Source organism: Gossypium hirsutum, chromosome D12 (genome assembly GCF_007990345.1).
Source record: "Gossypium hirsutum isolate 1008001.06 chromosome D12, Gossypium_hirsutum_v2.1, whole genome shotgun sequence".
NCBI lineage: Eukaryota > Viridiplantae > Streptophyta > Magnoliopsida > Malvales > Malvaceae > Gossypium > Gossypium hirsutum.
In genome coordinates, this window is record NC_053448.1 from 20,310,033 (window position 1) to 20,332,160 (window position 22,128).

A 22,128-nucleotide genomic window follows, 5' to 3' on the forward strand; every position below is an offset into this window, starting at 1 on the left:
TCAAATTAATTGATCAATGGTTTTCATGCTTAGCTGTCAGGATGAAGGAGACTCTAATGGTTGGACAAGCTAAGATGACCATTTTAAGAAAGCATGGTGAGTTTTTGTACCTTACTTCTGGGTGATCAATGATGTTATGCTTTTGGTTGAATTACCTTCGTGTTATCCAAAGTTGTGTCCTAGACTATGACGGCATATAAAAGTGATGATAGGTGTGCTATAGATGTATAACCTTGTAAAACTATTGAATGTTTATATGAATGGTAGTTGATTGTTTGGTGGTTACACTACGGTGTTTGAATATTTGGTGTACTGCGTGACTGTAAGTAGCACCTTATTTTGTGTGAAATGCATGTTCGTTATATATGCGGAGTACAGAGGGAAAGCCAATGACGAGGTAGATGAAGTAGGTTTTGATGTATGGAGGAATGGGTGGATGGATAGAGAGAAGTAGAATTTCTATTAGATTAAGCAATCTGGTGTTGCTGGCTGCAAATCTTGATGTCCGAAACTCCGAGCCATGCGGAGGGGGCACTATGGTGTTTGAGCATCAAGGTTAAATGTAAGGCGGAATGATATCAAATAGCTCATTAAAATGAAACTGTGACGATGGTTTATAGGTTCCATATAGCAACACCGTGACGACAGACTGTAGGCCCTATTGGGCGACACCATGACAATAGTATACAGGCTCTACGGAGCAACACCTCCAAAAGGTTTAAAGACTCTCAGAGTAAATAAACACGGGATAGTCTGCTGGGACAGTAAACATGAGAAAGTCTGCCAAGACAATAAACATGGGGTATAATGTGTAAGACCATAGCTCGACTATGGCAACATGTGAAGTCTCCCAGGACTTAAAACATGGGATACACTATCTAAGGTCATAGTTGGGCTATGGCGTTAGATAAAGATCTCCAGGATGATAGACCAGGAAGCTGTCTAAGTAAGGAAAGAGGGAGATCATGGTAAAACTTGTGCGGAGAGTAGTACGATTGGACGAGTAAGGTGTGTTTGGGAACACGAATAATCGATAGGGTAACAGAAACTGCCGAGCTACGAATGGGGGGATAGCTAGTAAAAGTATCCAAAAATACGGGTAAGATTGCTAATAAGGGAATCCACCAATTGGTGACGGAGAGAGAGTGATTCGGGTATATAGGTGATCTTATTGAAGTAAAGGGAGTAGTAATGGTACCTTAGTCCAAGTAAGGGGGTATTCTTCATATTATTTAGCTGATGGTTAAGCAAGGAATGTAATATTAAGTATAATAGGTGAGTCAACAAGTAGTACCAAAGCTATACGAATGGTGCAGCGAATACACTAAGAAAGAGAGGGTGTTGATTCATTCAACCAACTATCTTAATTCGTCCGCAGATGAGGGAGACAGAAATAGATCCTATCCTAAAAAGGGGGATCAAGCATAATTCATATCAAGAGCTAAATTCTGTTGAAGTAAGGTAACAAACTGATATAGAATACGAGGTGAACCAAAGGTGTAACAACCCGTTTTCAGTGAAATTGAAACAATGGTTTCAAGACCAAAAATTTGACGAGTATATTATTATTTTATTATTATTTTAATGTCTACGAAATTTTAGTAAGGTCATATAAAATTTTCGTTAAGAAATTTCGACATTTGCATGCTTAATTAAGTGAAAATGACTAAATCGTAAAAGGTAAAAGAGTAGAGTTCTATTATATAAAGGTATCAATTGGCTATAAAATTAGATGTGAATGGATTTAAATGGTAATTAGACCATTTATAATGTTAGTGGACAAAGATGGACATAAGATTAAGTGATTTTAATGTTAATAGCCAACGTTAATTTGGTAAATTAATAAATAAGTTTAGGTAAAATAATACTAACAAAGGTGTCATCTTCTTTAGTTGATTTCTTCCACCAAAAATTGAAGGAAAGAAAACCATAGCTAGGGCTAGACATTTGGCCAAGCTCTTCCATTGCATGTGAGTGTAATTTTGTCCCGTTTTTAATGACTTCTATGTTTTTGAATTCATTTTAGCTTAATCTAGCTAGCACAGGGGTCATTTTGCAAAACTGTTAAAGGTTTAGGGTTTTGTCAAGAATGTTCTTTGCATGACTCTTGCACCATGTTTGGCCATTACACCCCTATTTTATGGGCCCCACTTAATCCTTTGTTTGGTTCGGTGTATTGGCCTAATACGGGTCTATTACATTACGGACGTAATCCCCAAAATCCACCGATTTCTATTCCCTTCCTTTTGGTCAGTTTAGGTCCTGCTTTAGTTTTATGCCCTGTTTTACCCTCCCGATCCACGCTTCCCCTTTCCGTCTTCTGTTTCTTCCTTCTAGATTTCTTCTCCACTCTCCTCGTCGTCTTCTCCTTCTCTTTTTTACCTCTCTTTGGCGTCACAACTGGACTTAGAACACCGATCAGAAAGCACCCTCCATCTCACGTTTTTCGTTCCTCTCCATCGGTGAAACTGTGTTGTTTCCATAGGAATCGGTAAAGAAGATACAACTTTATTATTATTATTGAACATACATATCTCAGGATTCTTTTGTGTTTAATCTGTCTTGCAATAACAAATTTTGCAGTGGCATATATGTTTGATGATTCGATGTCTTAATTTCCATGCAAAAAGAAAACATTTTTGTTTGCTAAGAAATCGACAAAAAAATAGGGTTTCTACAGATTTGCTCTCTCTCTCTCTCTAATATTTTTTCAACAAGTTAACTAAATATAGAAATTGGGTTTTGTCCATGCAGAAAACCTACTAATATTGTGGATTGGGTTCTACAAGTTATTAACTTTGACTTATAATTTGTTTTTGTTTGAAGTTATGGAATTTTAATGGAGTAATAACTTTGGATTTTTTTCTAACCTTGCAATGACCACATTTTGTTTTAGAAGGGGTTTCTGTTTGAAATTAAAATGAGAAACTGGATTTGGATATTTCGATTTTTATCACATCATGTTAAATTTGAAGTTTTCTTTTTCTATTTTCTTTTTGATTTCTATAATTTGCTAAATTGTCGATTTGATTGTTTGGCTGAATGTGGTTTAACAGGAGATTAAAAGGTTGAATTTCATCTTCTGATTAATAGACACAGGGCTGAAAATTAAAGTGAGGCATCATGTTGTTTGTTATGGTCTCTTTAAAGTTATCCAAGCTTTTACCTAAAACAATGCAAGAAGATGAATTTCATACAACTAGTGATAATTGGAATGGATTTTGTTTTGCATCAATTAGGTATATTTTGTACAGTTAAATTACGAGTCCTCGATTAGTATGTGGAATTTAAGGATAAGGGCAGAAAATGAAGTCTATATAGTATACATGTTCCATAGGATAAGGGTGGATCGTTTCCATTTTCCTTTGTATACATGAAGAAGTTACTCCATAAGTTTCGATTGCATGATACATTCTGTTTCTACCATTGTCGAAGCACAAATCTCAACCTTTGAAACTAAAATATGTAGTTTGTTTCTCAGTCCAACTTAGTGCTAATGCATTTTCAAAGATACCATGGTTTGAATTAACTTTTTAGTTCCATTATTTGCTCACCTATTCCTTGTCTCATTGAAGCAGTCTCCTAATACTGGGGTTTGATTGAAAATTAGCATATGTGATCTCATATACTTTACCAGGAAATATACGTTTGATTGAAAATTACAAAACTTTATCATGGAGCTTATATTCCACGTATTGAGTTTTCATTCCTAGCTTGTTGCTTGAGGAATTTTAGTTCAAGTATTAGTCACAGATATTATGAAATGTTACACATCACATATATGATCTTGTTTGTGGTTGAAACTTTAATAGCAATAGAAATTACTGATAAGATATGATATTGTAATTGCACTAGCCGAGCTGCTGCTTTTATGTTATTATGGAGGCACTAGGCCATGTTGCTTTACCATGTCCTAATCATTTTGGCAACCTGAACAATCGAATGGTTCTTCGATAGCTGCTTCAACTGGTATTATACTTCGGGTGGAATTGCAATAAAAATTTTATTGCTGCTGTAGTAGTTTGTATTGATGATCTTTTTCCAGTTTCATGTTGTCCCTGAACTCTTCTCAAGTCATAGTAGTGGTAGGAAGGATCAATCACCTAACCTTGTCACCAACAAGGTGGAAAACATAAGATTCTGATGGATAGGACGACCCAAAATGTTAAAATGAACTGAATGCAGCAACAGAGAATCCAAGGCATAAACACTCATTGATGATATTCTAATGAAATGTCATCTATGACCTAGTAGCCCAATGCCTTTTTGTTTTTGTCTAGTTCCAGCGTTGTGGGCATAACAATTGTGGCTTCAAGCCTTGCAAAATTTGAGATTTCAGGCCTATCTAAATCATGTGTGATTGATTTTAATACTAGTCGAATGCTTAGAAGTGTAAATTATTTTGTATATTAGCACCCTTGTTAAATTTCTTGCGCCTGGTGTATCTGACCATTGTTGTTCTAGTAAATTGATGTTTTATGTGAAATTTTGTAGGTATTGCACTGTTAGCTACCGATTTGCTCTAGACATAAATCGTTGGCAAGCTGAAGCTCTAGTTGCAATTCAAGAGGTTTGGTAACTTATCCAATCTTTTAAACTAAAGAAAAATTGTAAGACTTCAAAATCAAATACAGAGAAACACAATAAAACACATACATGCTGATTTTTTACATAGAGTTTTAATTTTTTTGGAAATTATAAGTAGAGAGTTTAAATTTGTATTGTTCATTTTTCTTTGATAGTGTGATATTGCTTCTTATTGAAGCGACTTGTTTGATTGCTTCCTCCACCCACAGTTGACCGTCTTTTTTTCACACAATCACTATAAGTTCTTTGGCAATTAAATTATTTAATTTTATTTTACTGTTATTGAAATTATGATTGGAGAAATGTGACCCTTTTACTACGATTTGACAATATGGAACACATTAATTTCTTGCAGTAATGGCTCGTTTGCCTTTAATTGCACAAAGTGTGAGGCGTAAAAGAATTGGTATTGCATTGACAATATGTTGGAAATCTGTAGAATTGCGATTTGGTTCTTATTTACAATGGGTGTCAGGCTTAGCCTACATACTTATAGACCAAGGATTAGGTCCTATACCCTAGATTTTTATGCAAAACGGGATTATGTGAAAAGGCTTGTATTTGCTAGTGTCGAGACCTGTATTGAACAAGTTAGGATGAATAAAACTGTCTTTTTTAAACTATGTGAGATGTTAGAATCATTAGGGGGATTGAAGTCGTCAAGAAACATGCTTGTTGATGAGCAAGTGGCAATGTTTTTGCATATCATCTCCCATCACCTGAAAAATCGAGTTATCAAGCATCACTTTAGAAGGTCTGGGGAAACTGTTAGCAGATCATTTCATAGTGTTTTAAATGCTGTCATACGCTTACAAGATGTGTTATTTAAAAAGGCAGAGCCAATTACAGATAATTCTTCAGACACAAGGTGGAAATGGTTTAAGGTATTGGACTGAGTTTTATATATAGCTTGTACATAATTTAGTTGATTTAGATTTAAATTTAGTATCCTAACTCAAGGTTTTATAACATGTGATATAGAACTGCTTAGGTGCTCTTGATGGAACCTACATCAAGATTAGGGTTCCAACAGTTGATAAACCTAAATATCGAACGCGAAAAGGTGACATAGCAACAAATATGCTAGGTGTTTGTACACCTGAAATGCAATTTGTTTATGTTCTTCCTAGTTGGAAAGGTTCTGTTGCTGATGGATGAGTTCTTCGAAATGCCATTAGTAGGAGACATGGACTAAAAGTTCCCCATGGTAAAGTGGATAGTTAGAGGACTTTGAATTATTCATTAAGATCAAACTTTTTTGGGGGAATTAATCATTTAAAATCTTTTTTATGGGTTGTTATTATCTAGTTGATGCTGGATACACAAATTATGAGGGATTTCTTGCACCTTTTAGAGGACAACGATATCATTTGAATGAGTGGCGTCAAGGTTATCAGCCTAGTACTCCGCAAGAATTTTTTAATATGAAACATGTCTCAGCACGTAATGTTATTGAAAGATGTTTTGGGCTATTAAAACTTAGATGGGGAACACTTAGGAGTCCATCATTCTATCCTGTAAGGGTGAACAATAGAATCACTATTGCATGTTGTTTGCTCCATAATTTTATTCGGACCCATATGAGTATTGATCCTATTGAAACGAAGGTGGGAGAAGGATTATCTAATAATGTGGTAGATGAAAATGAACCGAATATCGTAAATATTCATCCATCGGATGCTTGGGCTACTTGGAGGATGGAACTAGCCAACCAAATGTTTGATGAATGGCAAACATCTAGAAATTAGTTAGGTTTAGGGAGAAAATGAGTTTGAGTAGATTTCTTTATGTTATTTTATGTATCTAGTTTGTGAAACTTTGGTGGCATTTGAATTGTTTTTTGTATTGTACTAAACTTGTTGAATTATAATTTAATTTCTTTTCATTCAACATGTGTTATAATTTTATACAGTGTTGAGCTTTTGATTCATGATATTGAACTTAATTATAATTTTATAAAGTGTTCACGTTTTGATTCATGATATTAATAGTAATTAATATAATTTATTTTTTCTTAAGATAATTATGTCAGGTGTTTTAGAATCAAATGTTTCTTCTCAAGCTTCTCGAGGAACCAAAAGGAATGGGTTCCAGAAGAAGATGCAGCATTGGTTTCCTGCATGGTGGACTTGCACAATGTTGGAACATTTTGTAACACCCCGAACCCGAGACCGACACCGGAGTCGGACACGAGATGTTAACAAACTTTGAAAATTTTTTTCCAGACACTGCCCAGTCTGAGTACTAGTCGCTTAAAAAATCATATCTTGAGTTTCACAAATCAAAAATCAGTTTTGTGATTTTTCTCTGAAACTAGACTCATGTCCCCACCTATGGATTTTTTTCTAGAATTTTTGGTCGGGCCAACTAGTACAGTTTATTAGTCAAAGTCTCCCATGTTACAGGGGTCGACTACACTGACCTTTTCCCATTACGACTCGGATATCTCTCTGCACAGAGCTTCAATACTGATGCCGTTTGTTTCTATGGAAACTAGACTCAGAGAGGAATCCATACATATATGGTATGACCCCTAATTATCTCTGGTCAATTTATAGTGAATTTCCAAAGGCGGAACAGTGAATCCAGAAACTGTTCTGGCCCTGTTCCACAAGAACCCGAATATCTCTTTCTGTACTGTTCCTATAATTGTTTCGTTACTTCCATATGAAAGTAGATTCATCAAGGTTCGATTACATAATTTATTCACTATTTAATTCCACTCCTACGAATTCTTGTGATTTTTCCAATCCACACCACTGCTGCTATCAGCTTCTGTTTTCAAAGTGAACCTTACCTAATTTGGGGTTTCATGGACCAACTAGGGCCTTGTCATACATAAGCCCACATATGATCATACTTAGCCATTCTAGTGGCTGATCATTTGCTCAACACTTCCATTCCAACATAGTTACATCATGAAACCATCTATACATTCATAAATACGAATGGTCTAATGCCATACTCCACTTCTACAAGCCATCTTCGCATGGCTGTACACTTATACATTTCATAAAGTACTCGAAAGACAACAATGGGTAGTCCTATACATGCCATAACAAAATTCAACCAAAATAGTACCCAAAAGAGCCTTTGATAGTGTGGGCGACTTCGACTTCAAGATCCCGAGTCCGATAGCTGGAGAACCAAAAATCTATAAAACAGAGGAGCAATGTAACGAGTAAGCAATTTATGCTTAGTAAGTTTGAGCAAGGAATTCCAGCATGCACAAAGAATAGCACACATTTAGCTAAACGGAATATTTCATAATACGCAATTTACCGATATCAAACTTGCTTCACAACATTAACAACCCTTATGTACATACACAATAAACTAACTTGGCCGAAGGCCGGTAGCTCGTTTATCAACTGAGCGAACATTTATTTGTAAGGGCTCGATTAAATTCAACACATACGTAACATATCCCCATATTGGGATGTTTTTCGAGTATTCGCTGGAATTTTACAGCAAGCTCATTCATTACCAAATCACGTACCTTCGGGATTTAACCGGATATAGCTCCTCGTTCAAATGCCTTCGGGACATAGCCCGGTTTTAGTAACTCACACAATGCCTTCGGGACATAACCCGGATTTAACAACTCGCACGAATGCCTTCGGGACTTAACCCGGATTTAATAACTCGCACGAATGCCTTCGGGACTTAACCCGGATTTAATAACTCGCACGAATGCCTTCGGGACTTAACCCGGATTTAGTATCTCGCACAAAGGCCTTCGGATCTTAATCCGGATTTAATAACTCGCACGAATGCCTTCGGGACTTAACCCAGATTTAATAACTCGCACGAATGCCTTCGGGACTTAACCCGGATTTAGTATCTCGCACAAAGGCCTTCGGATCTTAATCCGGATTTAATAACTCGCACGAATGCCTTCGGGACTTAACCCGGATTTAATAACTCGCACGAATGCCTTCGGGACTTAACCCGGATTTAGTATCTCGCACAAAGGCCTTCGGATCTTAATCCGGATATATTCACTTAGCACAAAGCCTTCGGGACTTAGCCCGGACAGCATTCAATTAATCATGCACATCTAACAATAATTCATAGCACATTCATATTTCATTTTCGTTTACGAAACTCAAACACAAGGCACATATTGTCCTTGCACATTCGGCTCAATAGCCACACATAGAGCATGATTTAATCACATCGAAATTTAAGCTCTCTTACTCAAGAACTTACCTCGAGTGTTGTCGAACGATTCCGCTAGCTATTCAACCACTTTTTCCTTCCCTTTATCGGTTTTATTTCCCCTTTGCTCTTGAGCTTAATCAAACAAATAAATTGATTTCATCATTTTAGGCATCAAAAGATGAACACAAGGCACTTAGCCCATATTTATACATTAGACATTAAAGTCTCATACATGCAAAAATCATGCATCAACACCACATATTAGCTAATTTCTTGCCCTTGACCGAATATGCATGTCCATTTTTGGGGTCGATTTCAACACTTAATACACACATATACACACTAGTAAAGCATCCTCCCCCTTTTCATCGATTTAACACATGCATTGCTCATCAACATGCAAAGTTACATTCGGCCTTAGCACACATCTTGCTAGCCGATTCTTCTCCATTTAGCAACCAATGCACATATGTGCTCACACAAAAATGCTAAAAAGGAGGTTCAAGAATCATCAAGACATCATCACATGCATCATTAACAAGCTTCATATTTTGCATGCAATGGCATTAACACAACCTCCACCTAGGCCGAATCTTAACTCATCCTCATGCCTCATCACCACAACATCAAACATCAACCAAGAATGATGCATCCATGGTCAAGTGCCATTTCCATCACATAGCAAGATTTAGACCATGGGTTAGGTAGAACTCAAGCTAACAACTAAAACATGCATGCCTCTCATGGAACATCATCAAACATACCTTAGCCTAGCTACATGCATGGCCGAATCTCTTCACCCTTCTTCTTCTTTCCCCCTTAAAATTTTTGGCCAAGGATGAACCAAAGGATGAGAAAATTTTTCTTTGTTTTTCTTTCTAGTTTTGGCAAGCATGAAGATGAGAAAAGGATGAACAAAATTCCCCCTTTCTCTTCTTTAGCTCACGGCAATGGGGGGGACAAACACTACACACACATTTTTTTTTCTTTTGTTTTCCATTTCTTTATTACCCATACTCCTTATTTTATTCTTCCACTAACAAAACATGTTTCATGACATGTTTTGCCCATCATTCCTTGTCATGGCCGGCCACTACTCATTAGGGGGGGGGAATTTGACATGCAAGTCCCCCCCTTTGTCCACATGCACTAGTAGGTCCTCACACATTGACCTATCACATTTTAGAATTTTCTCACATAAGTCCTATTGACTAAATTCACATGAAATCAACCAAATTGAAGCTTGAAATTTTCACACATTCATAATTACATATTCTACACAATAAGTATCACATTCAAACATTTCGGTGACTCGGTTTAGCGGTCCCGAAACCACTTCCCGACTAGGGTCAACTTTGGGCTGTCACAACTCTCCCCCACTTAAGAAATTTTCGTCCCCGAAAATCTTACCGGTAAATAGGTTTGGGTATCGTTCTTTCATCGAGCTCTCGGTCTCCCAAGTAGCTTCCTCGATCCCGAGTTTGAGCCATAACACCTTCACTAGCGGAACTCTTTTGTTTCGCAACTCCTTCACTTCACGAGCTAGGATACGCATCGGTTCTTCTTCATAGCTCATGTCGACTTGAATTTCAACCTCTGATGGGCTAATTATGTGCGATGGATCAGATCGATAGCGTCGAAGCATCGAAACATGAAAGACGTCATGAATCTTTGCAAGCTCCGGGGGCAAAATCAATCTATACGCAACCGGACCAACTCGTTCGGAGATTTCGTACGGCCCAATGAATCTTGGGCTCAACTTGCCCTTACGGCCGAACCTGAGTATCTTTTTCCAAGGTGAAACCTTAAGGAACACTTTGTCTCCCACCTGATACTCGATGTCTTTTCGTTTCAAATCTGCGTACGATTTCTGATGATCCGTGGCTACCTTCAGACTTTCACGGATTACCTTTACTTTCTGTTCAGCATCTCTAATCAAATCAACTCCGAAAATTTTACTTTCACCGAGCTCGGTCCAAAACAATGGTGTACGGCATTTACGACAGTACAAAGCCTCGTAAGGTGCCATCTTAATACTTGATTGAAAACTATTGTTGTAAGCGAATTCAATCAAAGGTAAATACCGTTCCCATGAACTACTGAACTCGAGGATGCAACATCTCAACATATCCTCAAGTATCTGAATTATCCGCTCGGATTGACCATCGGTTTGGGGGTGAAAAGCAGTGCTAAAATGCAGCTTAGTACCCAGAGCTTCTTGCAATTTCTTCCAAAATCGTGAGGTGAATCTCGGATCTCTATCCGACACGATAGAAACAGGTACCCCGTGTAATCTCACAATTTGATAAACGTACAATTCAGCTAGTTTATCCAATGAAAAATCCGTACGTACGGGGATGAAATGAGCCGACTTAGTCAGTCTATCAACAATAACCCATATCGCAACCCTCTTACTTGCTGACAAGGGCAGTCCGGACACAAAGTCCATTGTGATTCGATCCCATTTCCACTCGGGTATCATGATCGGCTGGAGTAATCCTGAAAGCACTTGATGTTCCGCTTTCACTTGTTGACATATTAAACATCTCGAAACAAAGTCGGAGATGTCCCGTTTCATACCATGCCACCAAAATTGACGTTTCAAATCGTTGTACATTTTCGTACTCCCCGGGTGAATTGACATTCGGCTACAATGGGCTTCGTTCAGAATCATCGAAATGAGTTCCGAATTCCTTGGAACACACAAACGATTTCTGAACCTCAAACAATCATCAATTTGAAACTCCGATTCCTCGTTCGGAAAACACTTAGCCCGTTTTGCAACCAATTCATCATCGACTTTCTGAGCTTCACGAATTTGGTGAGTCAATAATGGTTTAGCTTTTAATTCAGCTACTAACACACTGTCTGGTAGAACAGACAAATGCACGTTCATCGCTCGTAAAGCAAACAATAACTTCCGGCTTAAGGCGTCCGCAACCACGTTAGCCTTTCCTGGGTGGTAATCAATGACAAGCTCGTAATCTTTCAACAACTCAAGCCAACGTCTTTGTCGCAGATTCAAGTCTCGTTGAGTCATCAAATATTTGAGACTTTTGTGATCCGAAAATACATGGCACTTCTCACCAAACAGATAATGTCGCCATATTTTTAAAGCAAACACGATGGCAGCTAGTTCGAGATCATGGGTCGGATAATTCCTCTCGTGTGGCTTCAATTGTCTCGACGCATAGGCCACGACTCGACCTTCTTGCATCAATACGCAACCCAACCCAAGTAGGGATGCGTCACTATAGATGACAAACTCTTTACCTGATTCGGGTTGCACCAAAATTGGAGCTTCAGTCAAACGAGTTTTCAGTTGGTCGAAACTTTTCTGACATTTCTCCGTCCACTCGAACTTAACATCCTTTTGAAGTAGCTTCGTCATTGGTGTGGCTATCATCGAGAAACCTTTCACAAATCGTCGGTAATAACCGGCGAGCCCCAAAAAGCTCCGAACTTCAGTAACATTTCTCGGAGGTTTCCAGTCAAGTATGGCTGAAATTTTGTTCGGGTCAACTCGAATACCCGACGCGGATACCACATGACCCAAGAAGCTAACCTCTCTTAACCAGAACTCACACTTACTGAACTTAGCATATAACTGCTTATCCCGCAAAATTTGCAGCACTAGCCTCAGATGCCCAGCATGTTCGGTCTCATCTCTTGAATAGACCAAAATGTCATCAATGAACACAACTACGAACTGATCCAAATACGGTCTGAAGATCCGATTCATCAAATCCATAAATACCGCAGGGGCATTAGTGAGCCCAAACGGCATCACTAAGAATTCGTAGTGACCATATCTCGTTCTGAAGGCAGTTTTGGGAATATCTGGATCTCGAATTCGCAACTGATAATAGCCCGATCTCAAATCTATTTTTGAGAACACTGAGGCTCCCTTCAGTTGGTCGAACAAATCATCGATGTGCGGCAACGGATATTTGTTCTTTATCGTCACTTTATTCAGCTGACGATAGTCAATGCACAACCTCATGGTTCCGTCCTTCTTTTCACGAGCAATACTGGTGCACCCCAAGGTGAGAAACTTGGTCGAGCGAAACCTCTATCCGTCAGTTCTTGCAACTGAGCTTTCAACTCCTTTAACTCGGTTGGTGCCATACGATACGGAGCTATCGAAATCGGCGTAGTCCCAGGTACAAGCTCAATACCAAACTCTACCTCCCGAACAGGTGGTAAACCCGGTAATTCTTCCGGAAAAACATCCGGGTATTCACAAACCACCGGCACAGATTCGGGTTTCTTTTCTAATTCTTTGTCATCAAGCACATATGCAAGGTATGCTTCGCACCCTTTTCTTACATATTTCTGTGCCAACATTGCTGATATTACAGCTGGCATCCCCTCCAAGTCCGCAGACTCAATTCGGACTACTTCGTTATTTGCGCACCTCAAATCAATAGTCTTGCTCTTGCAATTCACAATCGCATCATGCGCGGTCAACCAATCCAACCCAAGGATAACATCAAATTCATCAAACGGCAAAAGCATCAAGTCCGCTGGAAAACAGGAACCTCGAATTTCCAGGGGACATTTCTTACACACTTTGTCGACAAGCACGTAACGACCCAAGGGATTTGACACCCGAATTACGAACTCAGTAGACTCAATAGGTAAAGTCTTACTGGATGCTAAGGTTTCACATATGTAAGAATGAGTAGAACCGGGGTCAATCAAAGCAATTACATTAGTATCAAAGAGGGTGAATGTACCGGTAATAACATCAGGCGAAGAAGCATCCTCGCGGGCACGTATAGCATAAGCTCTAGCAGGCGCACGGGCTTCGGATCTGGTTATATCATCTCTAGATCCTCTCTGACCACCACCAGCATTGCCCATATTTCCAGATGGTCTACCTCGAGCAGTGGTAGCACCCGGTCTCCCACTCTGATTTGCATTCTGTCCCGACAACCTCGGGCAATCTTTAATGAAGTGGTCCACTGATCCGCATTTGTAACAGGAGCGGTCAGGAAATCTACAACTCCCCGAATGCCATTTACCGCAATATCGGCATTTCGCCCTGTCTCGACGTTCATTCCCAACACTGGCGACCGAAGTGCCTCGTGTACCCACAGGGGGTCGATCACGATCTCGTCCAAAAAGGCCCGAAGTGCCTCTAAACTGGCCCGCATCATCTCGAAATCTCTTCGATGTCTGTTGAAGAGACCTCCCCGAGGATGTTTTACGAAACTCTCCAGTTCCCTCATCAACTCTTTGCTTTTCTTTTCTAAGCTCTTCGGCTTTACAAGCTCGTTCAACAAGTACCACGAACTCTTGTATTTCAAGAACGCCAACGAACATTTTTATATCTTCATTCAGCCCATCCTCGAAGCGTTTACACATAACAGCTTCGGACGAAACACATTCCCGAGCGTATTTGCTAAGTCTAACAAATTTTCGCTCGTAATCAGTAACCGACATGGAGCCTTGCTTAAGCTCAAGAAATTCCTTCCGTTTTTGATCAACAAATCTCTGACTGATATACTTTTTCCGAAACTCAGTTTGGAAAAACTCCCAAGTTACTTGCTCTCGGGGCACAATAGAAGTCAGAGTACTCCACCAATAGTAGGCAGAATCACGTAGCAAGGAGATAGCACACTTTAGGCATTCATCGGGTGTACAAGATAGCTCATCGAGTACCCGGATAGTGTTGTCCAACCAAAATTCAGCTTGCTCGGCATCATCGCTATCCATAGCCTTAAATTCAGTAGCCCCATGTTTTCGGATTCTGTCAACTGGGGCTTATGTGACCTTATTTGGTCCGTTACCGGCGGTATTGTAGGTGCGGGGGTAGTATTTGTTCGGGAATGGAGGTTGTGGAACAGCCATATTAGTTCGAATGTATTGGTTAAACCAATCATTCATCACGCTATAGAATGCTTGTCTAGCTTCATCATTCTGATTACTAGCATTAGGTTGAGAGTTTGCCGGCACTGTCCCTTGTGCGGGAGCAGGCGCTACACTCTCAAGATCATCAGCTACCTCTCGGTCACGATCGGGATCCATTACTATAAATAAACACATTTACAATTGTCGGAAATCACCACACTATCAAGTAATCACATAAAATGGCATGTATAGCTAGACCCAAAACATTACGGTAGTCCTAGAATCGACTAAACCGTAGCTCTGATACCAATAAAATGTAACACCCCGAACCCGAGACCGACACCGGAGTCGGACACGAGATGTTAACAAACTTTGAAAATTTTTTCCAGACACTGCCCAGTCTGAGTACTAGTCGCTTAAAAAATCATATCTTGAGTTTCACAAATCAAAAATCAGTTTTGTGATTTTTCTCTGAAACTAGACTCATGTCCCCACCTATGGATTTTTTTCTAGAATTTTTGGTCGGGCCAACTAGTACAGTTTATTAGTCAAAGTCTCCCATGTTACAGGGGTCGACTACACTGACCTTTTCCCATTACGACTCGGATATCTCTCTGCACAGAGCTTCAATACTGATGCCGTTTGTTTCTATGGAAACTAGACTCAGAGAGGAATCCATACATATATGGTATGACCCCTAATTATCTCTGGTCAATTTATAGTGAATTTCCAAAGGCGGAACAGTGAATCCAGAAACTGTTCTGGCCCTGTTCCACAAGAACCCGAATATCTCTTTCTGTACTGTTCCTATAATTGTTTCGTTACTTCCATATGAAAGTAGATTCATCAAGGTTCGATTACATAATTTATTCACTATTTAATTCCACTCCTACGAATTCTTGTGATTTTTCCAATCCACACCACTGCTGCTATCAGCTTCTGTTTTCAAAGTGAACCTTACCTAATTTGGGGTTTCATGGACCAACTAGGGCCTTGTCATACATAAGCCCACATATGATCATACTTAGCCATTCTAGTGGCTGATCATTTGCTCAACACTTCCATTCCAACATAGTTACATCATGAAACCATCTATACATTCATAAATACGAATGGTCTAATGCCATACTCCACTTCTACAAGCCATCTTCGCATGGCTGTACACTTATACATTTCATAAAGTACTCGAAAGACAACAATGGGTAGTCCTATACATGCCATAACAAAATTCAACCAAAATAGTACCCAAAAGAGCCTTTGATAGTGTGGGCGACTTCGACTTCAAGATCCCGAGTCCGATAGCTGGAGAACCAAAAATCTATAAAACAGAGGAGCAATGTAACGAGTAAGCAATTTATGCTTAGTAAGTTTGAGCAAGGAATTCCAGCATGCACAAAGAATAGCACACATTTAGCTAAACGGAATATTTCATAATACGCAATTTACCGATATCAAACTTGCTTCACAACATTAACAACCCTTATGTACATACACAATAAACTAACTTGGCCGAAGGCCGGTAGCTCGTTTATCAACTGAGCGAACATTTATTTGTAAGGGCTCGATTAAATTCAACACATACGTAACATATCCCCATATTGGGATGTTTTTCGAGTATTCGCTGGAATTTTACAGCAAGCTCATTCATTACCAAATCACGTACCTTCGGGATTTAACCGGATATAGCTCCTCGTTCAAATGCCTTCGGGACATAGCCCGGTTTTAGTAACTCACACAATGCCTTCGGGACATAACCCGGATTTAACAACTCGCACGAATGCCTTCGGGACTTAACCCGGATTTAATAACTCGCACGAATGCCTTCGGGACTTAACCCGGATTTAATAACTCGCACGAATGCCTTCGGGACTTAACCCGGATTTAGTATCTCGCACAAAGGCCTTCGGATCTTAATCCGGATTTAATAACTCGCACGAATGCCTTCGGGACTTAACCCAGATTTAATAACTCGCACGAATGCCTTCGGGACTTAACCCGGATTTAGTATCTCGCACAAAGGCCTTCGGATCTTAATCCGGATTTAATAACTCGCACGAATGCCTTCGGGACTTAACCCGGATTTAATAACTCGCACGAATGCCTTCGGGACTTAACCCGGATTTAGTATCTCGCACAAAGGCCTTCGGATCTTAATCCGGATATATTCACTTAGCACAAAGCCTTCGGGACTTAGCCCGGACAGCATTCAATTAATCATGCACATCTAACAATAATTCATAGCACATTCATATTTCATTTTCGTTTACGAAACTCAAACACAAGGCACATATTGTCCTTGCACATTCGGCTCAATAGCCACACATAGAGCATGATTTAATCACATCGAAATTTAAGCTCTCTTACTCAAGAACTTACCTCGAGTGTTGTCGAACGATTCCGCTAGCTATTCAACCACTTTTTCCTTCCCTTTATCGGTTTTATTTCCCCTTTGCTCTTGAGCTTAATCAAACAAATAAATTGATTTCATCATTTTAGGCATCAAAAGATGAACACAAGGCACTTAGCCCATATTTATACATTAGACATTAAAGTCTCATACATGCAAAAATCATGCATCAACACCACATATTAGCTAATTTCTTGCCCTTGACCGAATATGCATGTCCATTTTTGGGGTCGATTTCAACACTTAATACACACATATACACACTAGTAAAGCATCCTCCCCCTTTTCATCGATTTAACACATGCATTGCTCATCAACATGCAAAGTTACATTCGGCCTTAGCACACATCTTGCTAGCCGATTCTTCTCCATTTAGCAACCAATGCACATATGTGCTCACACAAAAATGCTAAAAAGGAGGTTCAAGAATCATCAAGACATCATCACATGCATCATTAACAAGCTTCATATTTTGCATGCAATGGCATTAACACAACCTCCACCTAGGCCGAATCTTAACTCATCCTCATGCCTCATCACCACAACATCAAACATCAACCAAGAATGATGCATCCATGGTCAAGTGCCATTTCCATCACATAGCAAGATTTAGACCATGGGTTAGGTAGAACTCAAGCTAACAACTAAAACATGCATGCCTCTCATGGAACATCATCAAACATACCTTAGCCTAGCTACATGCATGGCCGAATCTCTTCACCCTTCTTCTTCTTTCCCCCTTAAAATTTTTGGCCAAGGATGAACCAAAGGATGAGAAAATTTTTCTTTGTTTTTCTTTCTAGTTTTGGCAAGCATGAAGATGAGAAAAGGATGAACAAAATTCCCCCTTTCTCTTCTTTAGCTCACGGCAATGGGGGGACAAACACTACACACACATTTTTTTTTCTTTTGTTTTCCATTTCTTTATTACCCATACTCCTTATTTTATTCTTCCACTAACAAAACATGTTTCATGACATGTTTTGCCCATCATTCCTTGTCATGGCCGGCCACTACTCATTAGGGGGGGGAATTTGACATGCAAGTCCCCCCTTTGTCCACATGCACTAGTAGGTCCTCACACATTGACCTATCACATTTTAGAATTTTCTCACATAAGTCCTATTGACTAAATTCACATGAAATCAACCAAATTGAAGCTTGAAATTTTCACACATTCATAATTACATATTCTACACAATAAGTATCACATTCAAACATTTCGGTGACTCGGTTTAGCGGTCCCGAAACCACTTCCCGACTAGGGTCAACTTTGGGCTGTCACACATTTAATGCTGATACTGGGTTCAAAGCCGGTTATTTAAACGTGTTGGAAAAAATGCTAGAAAAGGTTTTACCCAATGCAATGTTGAAGGCTAGACCTAATATTGAATCGAGGATTAGGTTACTAAAAAGGGAGTGTCAATCGTGTATGACATGCTTAATGGCCAAAACAATAGCGGTTTTGGTTAGGACGAGCATAGGCAGCTCGTTGTTGCTGAAGATGCGGTTTGGGACTCTTATTTAAAAGTAAGAATTATTTCTAGTCTTTATTATCTTATTTTTACCAAACTTATAACTAATATGATTTCCTCATTTTTTTAGAGTCACAAAGAAGCTGCTCAATCCAGACATCGTACTTTCCCTTACTACGACCACCTTACTGCCATATATGCAAGAGATCGAGCGACTGGGAAAGATGCTCAAACAGCCGCTGATGTTCTTGAAGAAATAAATGCTCAGGGTGAACCTACTACAGATATGAATGAAGAAAGAAATGAATTCTATGACTGTGAAGCTGACGTCTCTTTGGATGACATGGATGTTTCGACTACGGAACCGCGACGAGATACAAACCAAGGGGGTTCCTCATCTTCAAATAAGAGAAAGAAGAATTCTGATGCAGGTGATAATATTTCTTCTTCATTTAATGAGGCTGCCACTTTATTGGTCGAAAACATGCGGGCCATTAGTGAACAAATCAGTTGGAGTATTGTCTCTGATGTGGTAGTTCAACAGAAGTCAGAAGAATTCCAGATCATCCAAGAAAAAGCTACAAATTTATATTCAATCTTATGTGAAATAGAAGGTTTAACAGTGGATGAGCGGCATCGAGCATTGAGTAAAATTCCAGATCATCCAACTCAAATGCTCGTTTTCTTTAGTTTACCTTCTGATGTGCGGTTGGAATGGGTCAGAAGATTTTTTGCTGACCATTAAACTTCTTATTTCTGTTGATGATATTTTCGTAACTTTTTCTGTTTGTAATATTTGGGATGGTATGTCATTACAATCTTCTAACTTTTTGATGTTCTAAAACTGTATAACATATGGATTATGACATAGAATTTCATGAATTTCATTTAACCTTTTGTTAATATATGAAAATTATGTTTATGCAAAATATAATTCTCAAGTTATTTATTACTGGTAATATTTTTTTATTGTAGAATAATTAAATTATTTGTTCCACTAATGATATTTTAGCACATTAAAATATGTATTGAAGTTTAAAAATAATAAAATAGATTATAAATTATATTTAATAATAATTATTTTAAATTATATTTTATAGTATTATATATTATGATTTTAGTAAATTCATATAATAATATTTAATACTAAGAATTTTATCAAATTATATATTTTTATTAAATTATATTTAATGATAATTATTTTAAATTATATTTTATAGTATTTTATATTATGATTTTAGTAAATTCATATATTTTATTAAATTATATATTTTTATTAAATTATATTTAATAATAATTATGTTAAAATATGATTAAATTATTTATTATTAATATTAATAAGCTTATTAAAATTTAATAACAATAACAATAATCATTTACCTAAAAAAATTCTGCTAAGGGTATTCTAGTCATTTTAGTTTTTTTTCCTTATGCTATTACACCTCTATTCCATTCAACCAAACACAAGAATACCATTACGCCTCTATTCCATTCCATTCAACCAAACAAAAGAATTACCTATTACGCCTCTATTCCATTACGTCTCTATTCCAATACAGCGAGCCAAACGTGCTCTTGATGTTTTATGAAAGATTATGAGTCTTTATTGATAAATAAACAAGTTTTGTAAAGGGATTTTTGATGAAACTATCATTTAGAGACTTATTTGTAAAAATGATAAAAGTTCATGGTGAAATTATGAAATGATGGTTTTTATGAATTGATATAGATCCCTAGCAAATTCGGCTAGCATGAGATGAGGATTAAAATGCTTAAACTTCGAGCTTAAGGACTATATTGTAAAAAGTTAAAATGTTAGGGGTAAATTTGTAAATTTGTAAAAAATGAAATATGGACTAAATTGAATAATAGAAGTATTAAATGAATTGAATTTATCTATTTAGATTAAGATAGACCTCGTACGAATTTAGATCGAGAAAAAGCGAAAGTCTCGGATTGATCGACTACGTTTTTATGTTTTGTTTGTCGAGGTAAGTTCGTATGATTAAATAATGTTTTAATGTTATATTGATCTATATGTTAATGTGTTATTTTCCAAGTAACCAAAAGATGTATATCCAACGATGTCACGACAATTATCAAGCCCTGTTTGAACCTTAGGAATTTGTAGGATACAAATGACATGCCATTAGGGTTTTCATGTTTCGGGTGCTGGTCTTGAATGTCCTACTGATGGCTAAGGTCCTACATTTGTTATGGATACTCCACAGCTCATGTGAGTAGTATCATGTTGCTTACATTCCAACCCATAGCTCGTGTGAGCAATGATGTAAAAGAAGAGGAAAGGTTACGGTTATATGTTTAGCACACTTATTGTGAGCTTTCCCGTGTATCCAATGTTATTCTAAATGGTTCAATGGGAATGAAAAGGAAAAGAACAGTAAGTGTTCAAATAAACTATATATTGAAATTATGAAAAGGATTGAAATGGAAAGTTTCAATGAAAGTATGTTATGTTTATGAAAATGATACATTTAAAGGAAGCATGTTCATGTACAAATAGCTTGCCTTGTGTTAATTCAAGTGAATTATATTTGAATGATCTAACATGTGTTGTTGATGATGCTTAGGCTTGTTTCAAGCTTATGGTTGGATTATACTATGCTTAATTTTATTCTTAAATAATGAATGGTTAAGTTATGTTTCATATTTTACGAACTTACTAAGCATTATATGCTTACGTGGTTTTCTTTCTTATGTTTTATAGATAATTGGAAGCTTGATCGATTTGGAAGCTCGTCGGAGATCTATCAAACTATCCGATGATTATATCGGTAGTTTTTTTATGTTTTGGCCGAGGTTATAATGGCATGTATAGGTTGACTTGTGTTTGAATATTAGTTGATAAGTTTGGCATGTATATGTTATTTTGGATTGATGTACTTTTGGTACTTTTGGTTCCTTATTGGTATGTGTTAATATGGCTAAGTTTTGATACATGTTTTTAATTGCCAATATGGTATGTGATGAAATAGTTTCAAATTTGTCAAGATAGGTGATGTTTTAGAAAGGTATTAGATTTGATGTGCATGATTGAAATGTGGTATGTATACATGTTTAGGTAAAATATGAATGAATGCATTTGAGGTGCCTTGTATGGCATATTGGTTGAATGGAATTAGCTTTTGAATTGGTCATTTCATGCATGTTTTTAATGCTTTGGTCATGGGTGCAATTTTCTTTTAGGTACATGCTTGTTATGGTGATGGAAATGGCTTGTTTTAGGCTAATTTCATGTCCACACAGCCTAAGGCACTGGCATATAAACCAGCCATGTATGACACACGGCCATGCGACACGACCTTGTGTCTCCTATAGGTTTTAAGGTTTGCAAGTCAGGTTGTTACACGGCCTAGCACACAGCCTGGCACACGGGCGCATGGCTTGGCCGTGTGACCCAACTCAAAGAGTTACACGTGCACAAACACGAGCTGGGACATGACCGTGTGTCCTTATTTCGATTGTTACATGACCTAAGACTCGGGCGTGTGTCTCAACCGTGTGAGTAATACGGCCGTGTGACCCCTATAGTTCAATTTTTCCAACTTTTTCTTAAATGTTCCAAATGTTTTCAATTTAGTCCTGAATTGTTTCTAAAGTGTTTTTAAGGACTCGAAG